Raw genomic sequence first — 13,210 nt, 5'->3', positions numbered from 1 at the left:
CTACATAAACCAAGCCAACCCATTTGAATGTATATTATTGTCAACCTAATGATCATGGTTGCAAAGTAAGGGCGAGAAAATCAAGAACCTGTTATTGTGGCAATCACTGCTCAGCACAACTACAGATTTAGACTATGCAAATTTGCTTCTACAATGCTTCTGCAAGACTCTGCTTGAAAAGGGAGGCTGAATAAATGGGCTGTTGTAAATTGAATTAGTCCCTGATTAATCTCGCCTCAGTCCTGCTCTCTCAGTGGGGTGGCTTTGGGATTCCAGCCGCTGTCCCTGCAGGAAAGCCCCGGCTCAGCAGCCTGGCCTGTCCCCTGTCAGCATGCTGTAGGATTTGTTAACTGTTCACCGTGAAATAGCCCATAATACCTTACCCAAATCGTTTTTACAACACGATCACCCCGGACTCATTGGGGTCGCTACCTAGATCCCAATTAGGAGGCAGACAAATCATTACCACTAATAATAGTAACCTGTAACTAGGGGGCATTTTAGAAGAGGGAAGAGAGTTCGATTTGCTTTGCATGATAAACACGTCCATTCTATTGATCTTCTAAAAGTTTTTCCAGCCAAATGTGTACGTGTTAAAAGTTTAAACAGTTTAATATCTCTATACTTGGAGAGTCACACGCTTATATCATAATTAGAGGACAACTTGTTACATAGAATTTTGTACAGAAAAAAATGTGATAGTTTGGAACCATAATGCCAATCTGATAACATTATTTGTTTCATTAAATCGATGAACTCAGATTCAACTGCGCGTGAAACTGTTTGAGGCTCTTCTGGATTTGACTTCTGAAAAAAAAGTTTAGATGGAAAATTTATCAGCAGCCAGCTATTTAGACAAACCATCTCTTCCTAGATATCTTCATTAGCAACTTATAACTGGATTGATACGATACGTTATTTGGTAATCAGTGAAAAATATTTAGAAACTTATTTCCCTAAAAAGAGCACCAACCTGAAAACACTTTAACAATAATCGAAGTTTGACTGCAGTGAACACATTTATATCGAATTTAGCCCTATGTAGTTACTTCAAAATAAGTGAGCACTGTCCTTAACAGATTAAAACTGACAGCGCCTACACCACATGAAACAAATAACATCTCATTTTAAATCTCATAAGAACACTATTCTTGTCTAAATTTCAAGAGTGTTTGAATTCAATCGTTTTACTCTTATGCACTTGTTTAATAGGTTTTGTAACCTATTCCCGTTAAAGTTTGAAGCGTTCTAAAGTATATTAAAATCTCGCACAAGATCATGTTCCAATTGTTGTCATTCACTGGCTAGTTAGAGGGTTATAATAAAGAAATTTCCAACAAACTTTAAAGTAGTTAGTTTGAAACTAAACTGTTGGGCATATGCTCAAAAACGTAACCCCGTTCGGTGGCGGGGAGTATATATTATCTGACAGATATTGTAATTTAAAAGAGCCGCATAATTATTTTGAATTAGCTTCATCCCCTTACTCCAAACATATGCAGTTTAAACAGCCGAAAGGTTGAGATACTGTCCTACAAATCGTTCCCATCTTTCAGCATCGGTTGCTTGAGCATGTTATCAATTTTCTGAATGGCTCGCTTTCCCCAGGTTTTACAAATTAATTCTTTATTAATGCTTTGTTCCCACTTGGTACAAATTCAGTCCATAATAGAACGAATCGAACTTGTGCTCGCTAATTAAACACACAATGAATCCCTGGTCTAAAAGCAGGGAAAGGAAAACTTATTTCCTGCCAAACAAGTAGTTGTTCGTCCCAAAGACAAAATGGATGCTATGAGGAATGTAACTGCAATTAAATATGGGTGCTAAAATTAAGGATTATAGCAATTTTGTATTATTGGATTAATTAAGGTGGAATTTTGACGAAAGTAGTTTGGAAACTTTTTGAGCAGCTTTGTAGACGGTTAAAAAAGGTCACTTTATACCGTTGGAATTCCGATAATTCTGTCCCAATGATGTGGTAGCACATGTTGTGTTGATGTGTTCTAGTGTCTATTATTTTGTCCCTTCGGTCAAAGCGGATGATTTTCACATCAGCTGTATCTGATCTGAGGAACAGAGTGAATATAGCACGGGGGACGAGCCAGATGACCCCTCTCCAGTTTGTTGATGGCAAGAACAATGTTTGTCTTGTCCAAACACACTGAATTAGTTGAACACTGTATTCCAGCCTCGCACTCGGCTGCAAATGAAGACAATCAGCAAAACGTTTGTTCTGCTCGGGAAAGCGGGACAAGCCTTTGTGCAGTGGTTCTTTTTTCTTTAACTGGAATTGCACAAAGTTAATGTAAATGATAAGACCACTGAAGAGTTTCAAAGATTTTCCAATCTTCGGCAGTACAAAAACAGAGCACAACAGAAGTGATTCTATTCAGATTCAGTTAATTATAATATGGATTCTAAAAGGCGTTTCATTCATTGACTTGGGTACCAAACTTCAACCGTGTCTTATCATTAGATTCGCCTCGTCTTTTATTACTCTTGGTTAAAATGACAGTTTACTACCGAACTCATGGCCATCTTTGTGTACCCGTTCTGTAATATACAATCCGTTCTTTAGAAGAAAGCACGACTTTCCAATAAACCTATCATTGACCAAAGTTGTCCTTCTGATGACTTTACCTTTGAAATCTTTAAGAATCGCTCCTTAAAACTGATACAGAGAGGGACCTTATCCCGGACAGCGTTTACTATTGCCTAGGGCACATAACCTTTGTTTTGTGATTAGGAGGGCCTTCTTTGAGGAAACTGCTTGCCTATTCTTCCTTTCTGTTTGTAAAACCGGAGATGGGATAATTTTTCATTTTGAATTTCATCCTGGGCGATAAGAACGAATAGTTACACTGAGGGAACCCATTGGCTCTAAACAATGCACTCATCCTCTTAACGCTTTATTCTTGTTATAGTGATTGAAAATGTGTTTGTTCCCTCCGAGAGGAGAATGGAATAGCCGCATATCCATTTGGACATTAATTGAACTCAGGCAACACTTGTGTTTGTACTGGCACTTTAACGGCAGATCGGATGCAGCCGAATTCCCCATTTTCAAGGTTACAAGCTACCGACATTTTTGTAAGGTACTGTGGGGGTGGGAGTTTTTAAGTACCCCTCTGATATATCGCACGTTTGAAAGGGCAAATCACTTAGTGTTTGTTGTGTTACTTTTATCAAGATAGTACCAGTATAATAAACAATGCTAGAGTGTTTTATTAGATAAAGGCGTTTCATTGCAGATCGATGTCATAAACATTATTGATTAATTTATCACTGCATGCCCAGTTTTAACATATCGCATCTAATTAATTTGCTTAAAACAATATTTTAACAATTTTCATTGTTTTCATTCACCCGAATCCTGATGTGATCTATTGAAGGTTATTTGACCTAAATTTGGGAAATATGATGCTGGTTGTACTGTTAAGGATGTTTAAAGAGATAACTATTGACGAGAACTCTAATCTGCGATCACATTTCACGGGTCGGTGAATAGGCTATAGAAACTATCAGTGAACAATTCAATAAACTATATTTAACTTTTAGACTAATTCTATTGCTTGGGCCGTTTCAATCTAAAGTGTTCTGAATTCCAACCAGGCGGGCCAGTAAAAATGAAAATGTCACTTTAACTTAAAGCCGACAACCTCTAATTTCGGGAAGTACAATAATCAGTATGGAGGGCCAAAAATAAAGCGTGAAATGATGAAGAAAACTTGTAGTAAAACTTTTTTTTCTTTAGCTGACAATCTTTTACCTCTTTTTTTTTTAAAAAAAACGCGAATTTCCATTCGAACAAACCTCGATAGCAGGAGCTGGTCTTGACAGAGTGAACTTCAGTTCGCTGTTGTCATCCCCTTTAAGAAGCTATTAGTTCTAAAAGTGCGCAATGAATCGTGTCAGAACTGAATTTCACTCTGTGCCCGGAGGGTCTCTCACACACTGAACACGAGTCTGCAAAAATAAGTAAGAAGTTAAAGGAAACCGGGCATCATTTTAAGGAGATCTTTTGAACGTACGTTTAAAATTAGCATTGGTATTGCAGAACTAAATGTTGCGGAGCCGAGTGCACTTTCTAACTCTGGGGGTCTTTGGAACATCAGAAAGTTTTCAGCCCTCCAGCTTTGTGTCATTCCCTTGGGACCAGAAGGCTGATCGTTCCTTCTCCCTAGAAATGCAGTTAAGATACAGATGCAAAGTCAGTTTTTCATTCTCTTTCCCCTTACAGCCCAATCTCGACCACACTGCAGTGCACCCTTGTCTGAAATCCAACCGGCCCCCCTTCCCGCCCACACACAAAAAAAGTTCTGCTCAGTAATTGTAGGGATATGGAAATGCACGAAGCCCCTGTTTAAATAAGCAGCGAGTAATCGGCGGCGATTTATTCCGCGGACTGACAGTTCCTTTGAACAGTAACGGAATGGTATTTTCTGGCTTTCTGAAAGCTTTTCTTAAAGATTTTTTCAGATGAGACTGTAGGGATGAATGCGAGCATTATGCAACCCAGTCTCTATTCTGAAATGCCAAATTAATTACGAGGGGCTGCTTCTGTGCAACGGTCCCCGCGAGAACGCTGCGGTGTGAAATTATGTGTTTTAGGAAAGATTTAAACAAACACGCCTCCCCTAAAAAAAAACAATTACTAAACTTTCAAATCTGTTGGGATACCAGTCAGTACATAGATTACAGCGTGAGTACTTTGAATAATTTAACCTGCTTCTAAAAATTGCGCACACTTTTGCATTCTTATTTCGACTCGTCTTTTGATGGCTGCAAAACTCTCCATACATTAAACCTGGCAAGTTCGTGGGCGAGGCCGAACCCCCCCCCCCCCTAAAAGCCGACCATCGCTATTCCCTCTCATAGGTGCATGTTTATACCTTTCCATGGATGGAAACCCAGGCAGATACTGACCTGAAACACCAGAATTATACTCAGAATAATCTTGCAGCTATCGGTCTCTTAAAATCAAGCTAACTTTCCTTTAGCGGGTTTGGCAGCAGATCTTTGTCGTGTGGTTTCTACCTTCTTTATAAACTCTGCCAAAGTCAACACGCCGATGTTTTTACTAATAATTTAATTTTAGTGGAAGGGAGGGGGCGGATCCATGGGAGCAAGCCGAAATCAACCGGAACGAAACTTCAATTGTCAGACTTTTTCTTCCCAGAAACTTTTCTATGGACCGACAATGTGCAAACAGAACGTTGTAAAGCGACAAGTTTGATTTGCCGTATGCAACTTTTTTTTTCCAAAAGTATAATCATTTTAAATAAACCTAATTGTTGCTTAAATATCTGCTGGTAAAATATCTGCTGTTAATGAAAGCACGCGCAGCTTCGGCACCTCTATTGCAATGATTTGAGGTGCTCCCTTTCGTTACCCAGACCAAAGAAGACTCGTGCATCCCCTTTAAGCGGCAAAAAGTCAGCTCAGGTGTCCATATATACCTGCAAGAAGGATTCAACATCTGGAAGCTGAACTAACCGGTAAATGATCTGGAGTTTGGATCCCGTTTAGGGCCGAAATATCCATTAATAGAACTGTGTGTGTAATTGTGTATGTCTAATGTATGTGTAATGTGTAATCTAAGAAGAACATGGGAGTTCTGCCTAATGTTAGGGCCCAAATTTATCCCTCAGTCAAAAATTACAAAAACGGGCACTCTGGTCATTATCACATTGCTGTCTGTGGGAGGTTTGGTGTGCAAATTGGCTGCCCTCTTTCCTACACTAGTGACTACACTTTAGAAGTACTTCATTGGCTGTAAAGCACTTTGGGACCTCCCCAGGCCGTAAAAGGCGCCATATAAATGCAAATCTTTCCTCTTTTGCGGAATGTATGTGTAACGTGCATGTGATGTGTGTGTGCACATCCCACACTTTCAACGCCTAATAAGTGCGTTGCTTTTGCTAATCACATATGATAAGAGTAAATGTCGCTGCCAAACAAGACACAATTGGCAGTGCCCACCCCACAGAAGATCAGGGATATCTCAAAGCAAGAACAGCACAATACTATAATCTTATTCACTTTCTCAACATTCAATTAATTTAGTCACTTAATGTTTACTGACACAATATCGCTGGCATCCCTAACTCTTTCCATCTTGTGACCGACTTAAGCAGGAACTTTTAAATGAGTATTGACCTATAACTTTTACAGTCCACAAATGTTTACCATTATGGCGCGGAAGTACATAGAGTTTGTCCGTGTATTTCATTGTTTTCCTGGATAACATTTCAAATTAAATGATTGAAACTCAATCCCCTAATGAAGCGTTTCTGTTGCTATGGAAGGGAAATCTCTTATTAAATGCTTAATTTATATTTTCAGTAACTCGGGAGCAATTATTGGTGCAGCTAGTTGAACGAAATAACTGTTACAATACATTAAATAAAAATGCGGTTTAAAAGTTTCTGACCCTTCCAGGAACAAAAACAAATCTGTCACTGACTGGAAGAACAGTAAACTGATGATAAATTACCTGGTGCATTAAAAAAAACGTAACTTCAGAGTCATTTAAAAAGTGAAAAATCCTACAGGACGAAGGCGTGGGGGTCAGGCCAAGACAAACGCAGCGTTATATATTTGCAATAGACAGAAAAATAAGTTCGCTCAGTTAATGCACACAGCCCAAACCTCGATATTAAAGTGACAACCATGTTACACCTACCAGAGAGCCCGTGAACCCCAGGACAGACAAACCTAATGTTTGTCAGTCAGTTCTTAAACAATTAAGCAGATATTTTCAACATCTATTCTGTTACTTCACCAGGTAGAGGTTTACTGCTGTCATTACACAGGCTTGCAGACCTCATTGAAATATCAGTCCCCATCCATATTTTTCTTTGACACAAGGTAGAGAACAGGATAGGCAGAAAAACATTAAATAGCAAATGTTGAAGAGCGTTGAGAAGATTGATAGAAAAGACTGCTGGAAATTAGAATACAGTCAACTCAGATCAATATATTTTTAAGTGTTCTATCAGATTGGTCTCGTCTATACAAATGATAAATGAAAGAAAGAATGTTAAAGAGCCCCCAAAAGAAAGTGCCCCGATCCGGCCCGTTCTATTTACTCGTCCTTTCTGCTTTCACACATCAATTCCAAACGCGGGCCGTTCCATCTTTGGCAGGATCTGTACAACATGTTTTATAGCTAAAGGTGTGATCTAGTTGTGGTAATGATTGTAGCTGGGCTCCACCACATCACCGACGAGAGTAAACCACATTTATTTTAAGATTGAGCCGCGTTTAAACTGTCAACAGACGGAAACCTTTCATTTTGCACCAACTCACCATGTTGCCTGTTCGGGTGGAACTTTAAACATAAGACGTCAAAAAAACTTTTACGACTGTGTGAAGTCGATTTCCTATCGCAACTGATCAGAGTAACTCAAATTTCTTTAGTCTTATAAACCCTGTAATTGTCAGCCATGTGGCTTGCTGAGGGACAACAGACTTTATTGCAATTTATTCGGAGAATTACTTTCAGCGGCTGCTGGTGCCAATGTTTTTTATTAGAATGATCTGAATCAGAATTTCAACACAGCATTCATTCTTGCTAACTGTTTAATTGAGCTGCTTTTAGTTCTATTGATGATTTTCTAATCACAGTCAATGTACCAACATTCGTGTGTCGATTATCCTGAAGGGTTTACATTCTTGTTATTTTCTGCTGCACAATCAGAATTGTCATGAATTCTGCATCACTGCAACAATACTTACACCAAAAAAGCAATAGAAGATATGAGATGCGACTCTGAAGGTCGGGTTGTCTTTTAGTCCCAAAATGCGATTCATAAGGAGCAACTATTCGAGTTAAAGCACAGGTTTCATGTAGCCAGACATGGGTGACTGGAATCTGAGTTTTTAATTTATTTTATTCATGTCCCCAAGTTGCTGTGCTATCTCAGCTAGAACCAAACAATCAACGTTTATTGGTGCTGTGTAATAAAACAACGCACTTATGAAAATTGGTTTCAACACGAAATATTTCATATGGAAACTGTATCCAAGTATTTAAATACTAATGTGCTACTAAACCATAAACATTTGGATATGCGAAATAATAATATAGAACCCTTAAGGAGAACATCACCAGCTTCGTCTTGCAATTTTATGAAATTAACATATTTTACTTAGCAACAAAAAAATGTAACATTTGCTTGATTTCTGAAGCAGATCATTTAAGTAAAGAGAAGGTAAGTGTGGAACTTTTTTGAGCTAGTAGCATTGCAAGCGCCCCCGACCAATAAACTGACATATTTCCCGCGGCGTTGCTCATGGTGAGTGGGAGGATATCCGATTTTATGACAAACACTAAGCTTATTATCAACTAAGTGTGAGGGGAAAGTGTTACAGGAAACGCATTATAGGCAAGAAAAAAACATTCTATATAGATATTGAAAAGGAAGTTACTCCTTTCCAAACCAATTGCGTGGTTTACAGAGCACAATGACGCCACCTAGTGATACTTTTCGAAGTTTTATTCGGATTTTCAATTCAGCGATCCAGGCTTTTACAAAAATGTTACCCTTTGTTTAAAAGGTAAGTAATATTATTTTAAATATAAGGACATTTACCAAGGACTTTTTATTGCTAAACCTGACTAGTACCCGAAACAAAAGTACCTCATAAACATGATTAAATTAATAACAAGGAAAGTTGGAGAATAAAATGGTTGTTACGAGAACAATAGAATGCAAAAAAATGGTTGTTTCGAGAACAATAGACATGAAGAAGAAATAAGTTTGGTTAATACCTCGAATCTTACTTCATGAGTTGAGAAATTTGCGGGACCGGCATGTAAGTTTCACGTGGGAGAAGAGGACCGCCTTTACAAAGCAACCATTGGCATTCAACCATGACAGAATAAACTTGAAATAGTGCTGTAGATTCTCAGTCACCTCTGAAAGATCAGACTCAGTTACATTCTGAGGACTGCTGAAGAGCGGCAGGGTGTATTTTTGTTTTCAATTTCTCAATCTAACTAAAGGCAGTAGTTTGTCCAAAGCCCTAAGCCAGCTCCAGCTGGACAACAAACAAAAGACTCGAAAAGGGGGAAATAAAAGTGAACTTTTGCCACAGTCTATTTAGGTCCGTCAGGTAGAACTTGAAATAAAAACAGAAAATGCTGGAAATACTTAGCAGGTCAGGCAGCATCTGTGGAGAGAGCAGAACAGAGTTAACGTTTCAGGTCAATGACCTTTGATCGGGTAGAACATGAAGCTCGTTCAGCTTTCCTGAAGAACAGTTCCAGTTTGTTTGTACTTCTTGATACTCTGGGTTATCCTTCGGTTAACTTTTGGGGAAAGTGCAAGAAGGTTGTTTATTTGCACATCAGGGTGAAGAGCAGATTCTAAAGACACGGGTGGATTTTGAGAAAAGCACCAACACCTCAGTGAACCACAAAAATCATCGATGTTTTCGGACGAGTTGCACATTTGCCGCTAACCTTTCAAGTAAATCGAGAATAGCGAGCACCTCAAAATTCGTAACCTCCATTGAAAGTTTTTTATCACGATATATTTTATTTCAACTGCCCCGATTCAAAACAGGACACGACAATTGTAAATCAAAGCAAAATACTGCAGATGCTGGAAATCTGAAATTAAAAACAAGAAATGCTGGAAATACTCAGCAGATCTGGCAGCATCTGTGGAGAGAGAAGGAGAGCTAACGTTTCAGGTCAGTGACCCTTCATCAGAACAATTGTAAACCCGGCTTTTTGAAAGAAACTGCGCCCCCAGCACAACAAAAAACGGATTCTTTGAACTACAGCCAAAGTCACCATAATTCAAACCTCAACAACCGAGCGATAGTTGGATCAATTCTTAGAGGCTAACCTAGAAATAAACGTTTCCGATCTGACAGACACCAGCATGTTCTTAGATAGGCGACGCTTTGTCTAAATCGAGGACAATGGACTATTTAATATTAACATGCAGAAGAAGGAAGTGAAGTGAAATTAGAGGACATTGAGAATGATCAGCCTTGTTAACAATGAATTATGAGAGGGGCCTTATTATCCTGAGAAATAATATGAGAATTGATAGAAATTGAAACAAATAGTAGTCATTACAACAGATGGAAAAGCCTGTGTATGTCTATGTGTTAAACGTGAACATGAAGTGACATTGAATGAAAATGAGATTACAGATTAGAAAAAGGAGCCCAACCTTTCAGGAATTTTAAGGTAAGCAAAGATAGTAAAATAGTAAAATATATCGATTTGAAAAGGATAAACAGCACACGGTAAAAGAACTCAGAGGTGTGAAGGGGACAGACGTAGAACTTCACATATTTTCTGAAATCGATTTATTTAAAGGCACTTAAAGACTACTCCTGTACAGCTAGCTCAGGTATATCGCAATATCTAAGTCAACAAGAGAAGGAATTTTGGTCGATAAATTTACTACAAGTAGGGAAAATGATATCTATGGCACGAGAATCTAGCTAATATTTTAAAACACTGTCAAGATTTTTTCGTGTAAAATCTTAAAGACTGTATGATTTTAGTACAATTAGAAATTATTTTTAGATTTGAAATCAGCAAATCACAGAGACAGAGCTGTAGTCATTGGGGTTGTCGTTTACTTGTCCCACCCCTGTGTCAATCTGTAATGTGTAGAATATCTCCCCACTGTCATATCACAAGTGCCACATCGATAATTTCCCTAAAACGTTGCAATTTAAGTTGGAAAATGTCATTTGCTGACATATTTATAGAATAAACTTTTAAACAGCTACTCGTTATAGTACAGAAAAGATCAAAGTTCATTTTTTTTTATCTTTTGGCACTCAACTCAAACATAGTGCACACAGCAGAATGTCAAAGGTATGACTAAATGCTTCTGACATGTCCCTCATTTTGGCAGCTTTTCCTGGCTTCGGTGATTAAACTGTCCCCAAACCAGGCTGAGACATCACTTGATGTTAATTAGTGTGAGCGAGAAACTGGTCAAGCTATCGGCCTGTTCCCATCCAGAGCTGGTGTTTTAAGTTAGTAGCAGGTCATTGCTGGGAGTTGGATGAGTGTCAGTTGTGTGACTGAAAGCTGCCTTTCTCTATAAAGATTCTCATTAGGCTGCGGTATGGGGGGAGAGGACTGCAAATCCATTCACTCTGCGGGTTGGCACCAACACAAAGGCAGGACGGGAGCCTTTCCTCTTTTTTGTTTCCTTTTTTGACTTTGACACTTATTATGAAAGGAGCCGTGTCTCTAATCTGGGATCAAGCCTTCAGTTTAATATCATTGTGTAAATGGCATATCAATAAACCACTGGCGTTTTAATAACCTGTTTAGACATCTCACACATCGAATGCCCACAAACAGCTTTGCGATAAATCTCATTTTCCTTTTTAACTAGAAAGTTAAAATAAATGTAACAATTTCTGATATTTATTAGTAGGCAGTGTTGAGAGTTGTGTCGGTGTTTGGCTCCCGCCGCATTGCCCTGTAATGGGATGTGCAAGTCCCCGTGTTTATCCAGGTGTCAGTCTCCAACTATCTCTATTTTTATCTATCTCTGATGCTGTGAAAGCAGTTTTTGAAACTGATGTTTTTTTAAAAAAACAACACGCATATTTAAATGAAGATGCGAATAATGAAACCAATCCTTGCGGTCGCGGTGTGGGCCAATACAATCGAATGGTTTCTTTGTTTATTGACAATAATTTAACTTATTTTACATTGTGACCCGCTCCGTAAAACTTGGCCCAAAAGGTAAAATGACATTATGAAATTACGATGAATGGAAAAATAGACAGACGGACAGCTGGAAAAAGGCCAAAAAGGAATTTTATTTTCGCCGACTTCTTAAGCTTCTCTGAACCCCAAAGATTCCAATAGAACTTACCATTTTACATAAAGTTCGCCCCATTAGACTCTAACATTTAGTTAGGAGGGTGCCTTTTATTGTTACTTGAGCACGATTGAAACGATTGAAGTCTTTAAAAATACTTTCTGGAGATTTGGTAAATTAAGTTCCGAGACTGATTTCTCATAAAGAATGCATTTCCACTACTTCATCCCTTCGACTATGGAAGGATATGCCCATCTCCCTGAGCCAGCAGTTGCTTAAGTTTCAATTTCAGTACCTGTGATTTCAATGGCAAAAGTGCCTTTGCATTAATCTGAGTCCTCCACAACACTCAACGGGCCACTTAGAAGAGTTCCTACCATCTATGCAAACCTCCGTAACACAAGAGCACCTGAAGACTACTTCAACATTCGATATTGTCCCAAATATATGCAACAAATTCTAACAACCATTGGGAATCTGAATTAATTGCGTGGCGTATGAAAGAATCTTTATTTTGTGCGAGTGTTTCATGATGTGTTTAATGCAGTTGGTGACACCAAGATGAACTGGCAAGACTAACGAAGGCGAATGACTCCAAAAAATTCGGCCAGCATTAGCGAATCCCGGCAGGTTTATCATCAATGTGGTTGCTGGCTGCTTGTAACTTATATGTCATTAGCTGGGATGTTGTGCCTTATGTGCAGAAGTGCAAATGCAAACTCACCAGCATTTGCTGAACGATGTTGTTGGTTCCTACACAGGCTATGTACAAACTGTCACTTGTTCATCATCAAAGGATGAATTTGCATTTCTATGGCGTCTTTCGCGACCCCAGTACGTCCCAAGTGCTCCACAGCCAATGAAGTACTTTTAAAGTGTGGTCACAGGAACATAGAAGCAGGAGTAGACCATTCAGCCCATTGAACCTGCTCCGCCATTCAATGCAATCATGGCTGATCATCCACTTCAATGCCTTTTCCCCATACTATCCATCCCTTTATGTCACTAGTAGTTAGAAATTTGTCAATCTCTGCTTTAAACATACTCAATGACTGAGCTTCCACAGCTCTCTGGAGTAGAGAATTCCAAAGATTCACAATCCTCTGAGTAAAGAAATTTCTCCTCATCTTGGTCCGAAGTGGCTTCTCCCTTATTTTGAGATTGTGTCCCCTGGTTCTAGCCTCCCCAACCAGGGGAAACATCTTACCCGCATCCACCCTGTCTATCCCTTTAAGTATTTTGTAGGTTTCAATGAGATCACCTCTCATTCTTTGAAACTGGAGAGAATGTAGGCCCAGTTTCTCCAATCCCTCATCAAAGGACAGTCCTGCCATCCTGGGAACAAGTCTAGTGAACCTTCGTTACACTTCCTCTATGGCAATAATATC

This window comes from Heterodontus francisci, chromosome 26 (genome assembly GCF_036365525.1).
Source record: "Heterodontus francisci isolate sHetFra1 chromosome 26, sHetFra1.hap1, whole genome shotgun sequence".
NCBI classification, from domain to species: Eukaryota; Metazoa; Chordata; class Chondrichthyes; order Heterodontiformes; family Heterodontidae; genus Heterodontus; species Heterodontus francisci.
This window is presented reverse-complemented; position numbering follows the sequence as displayed.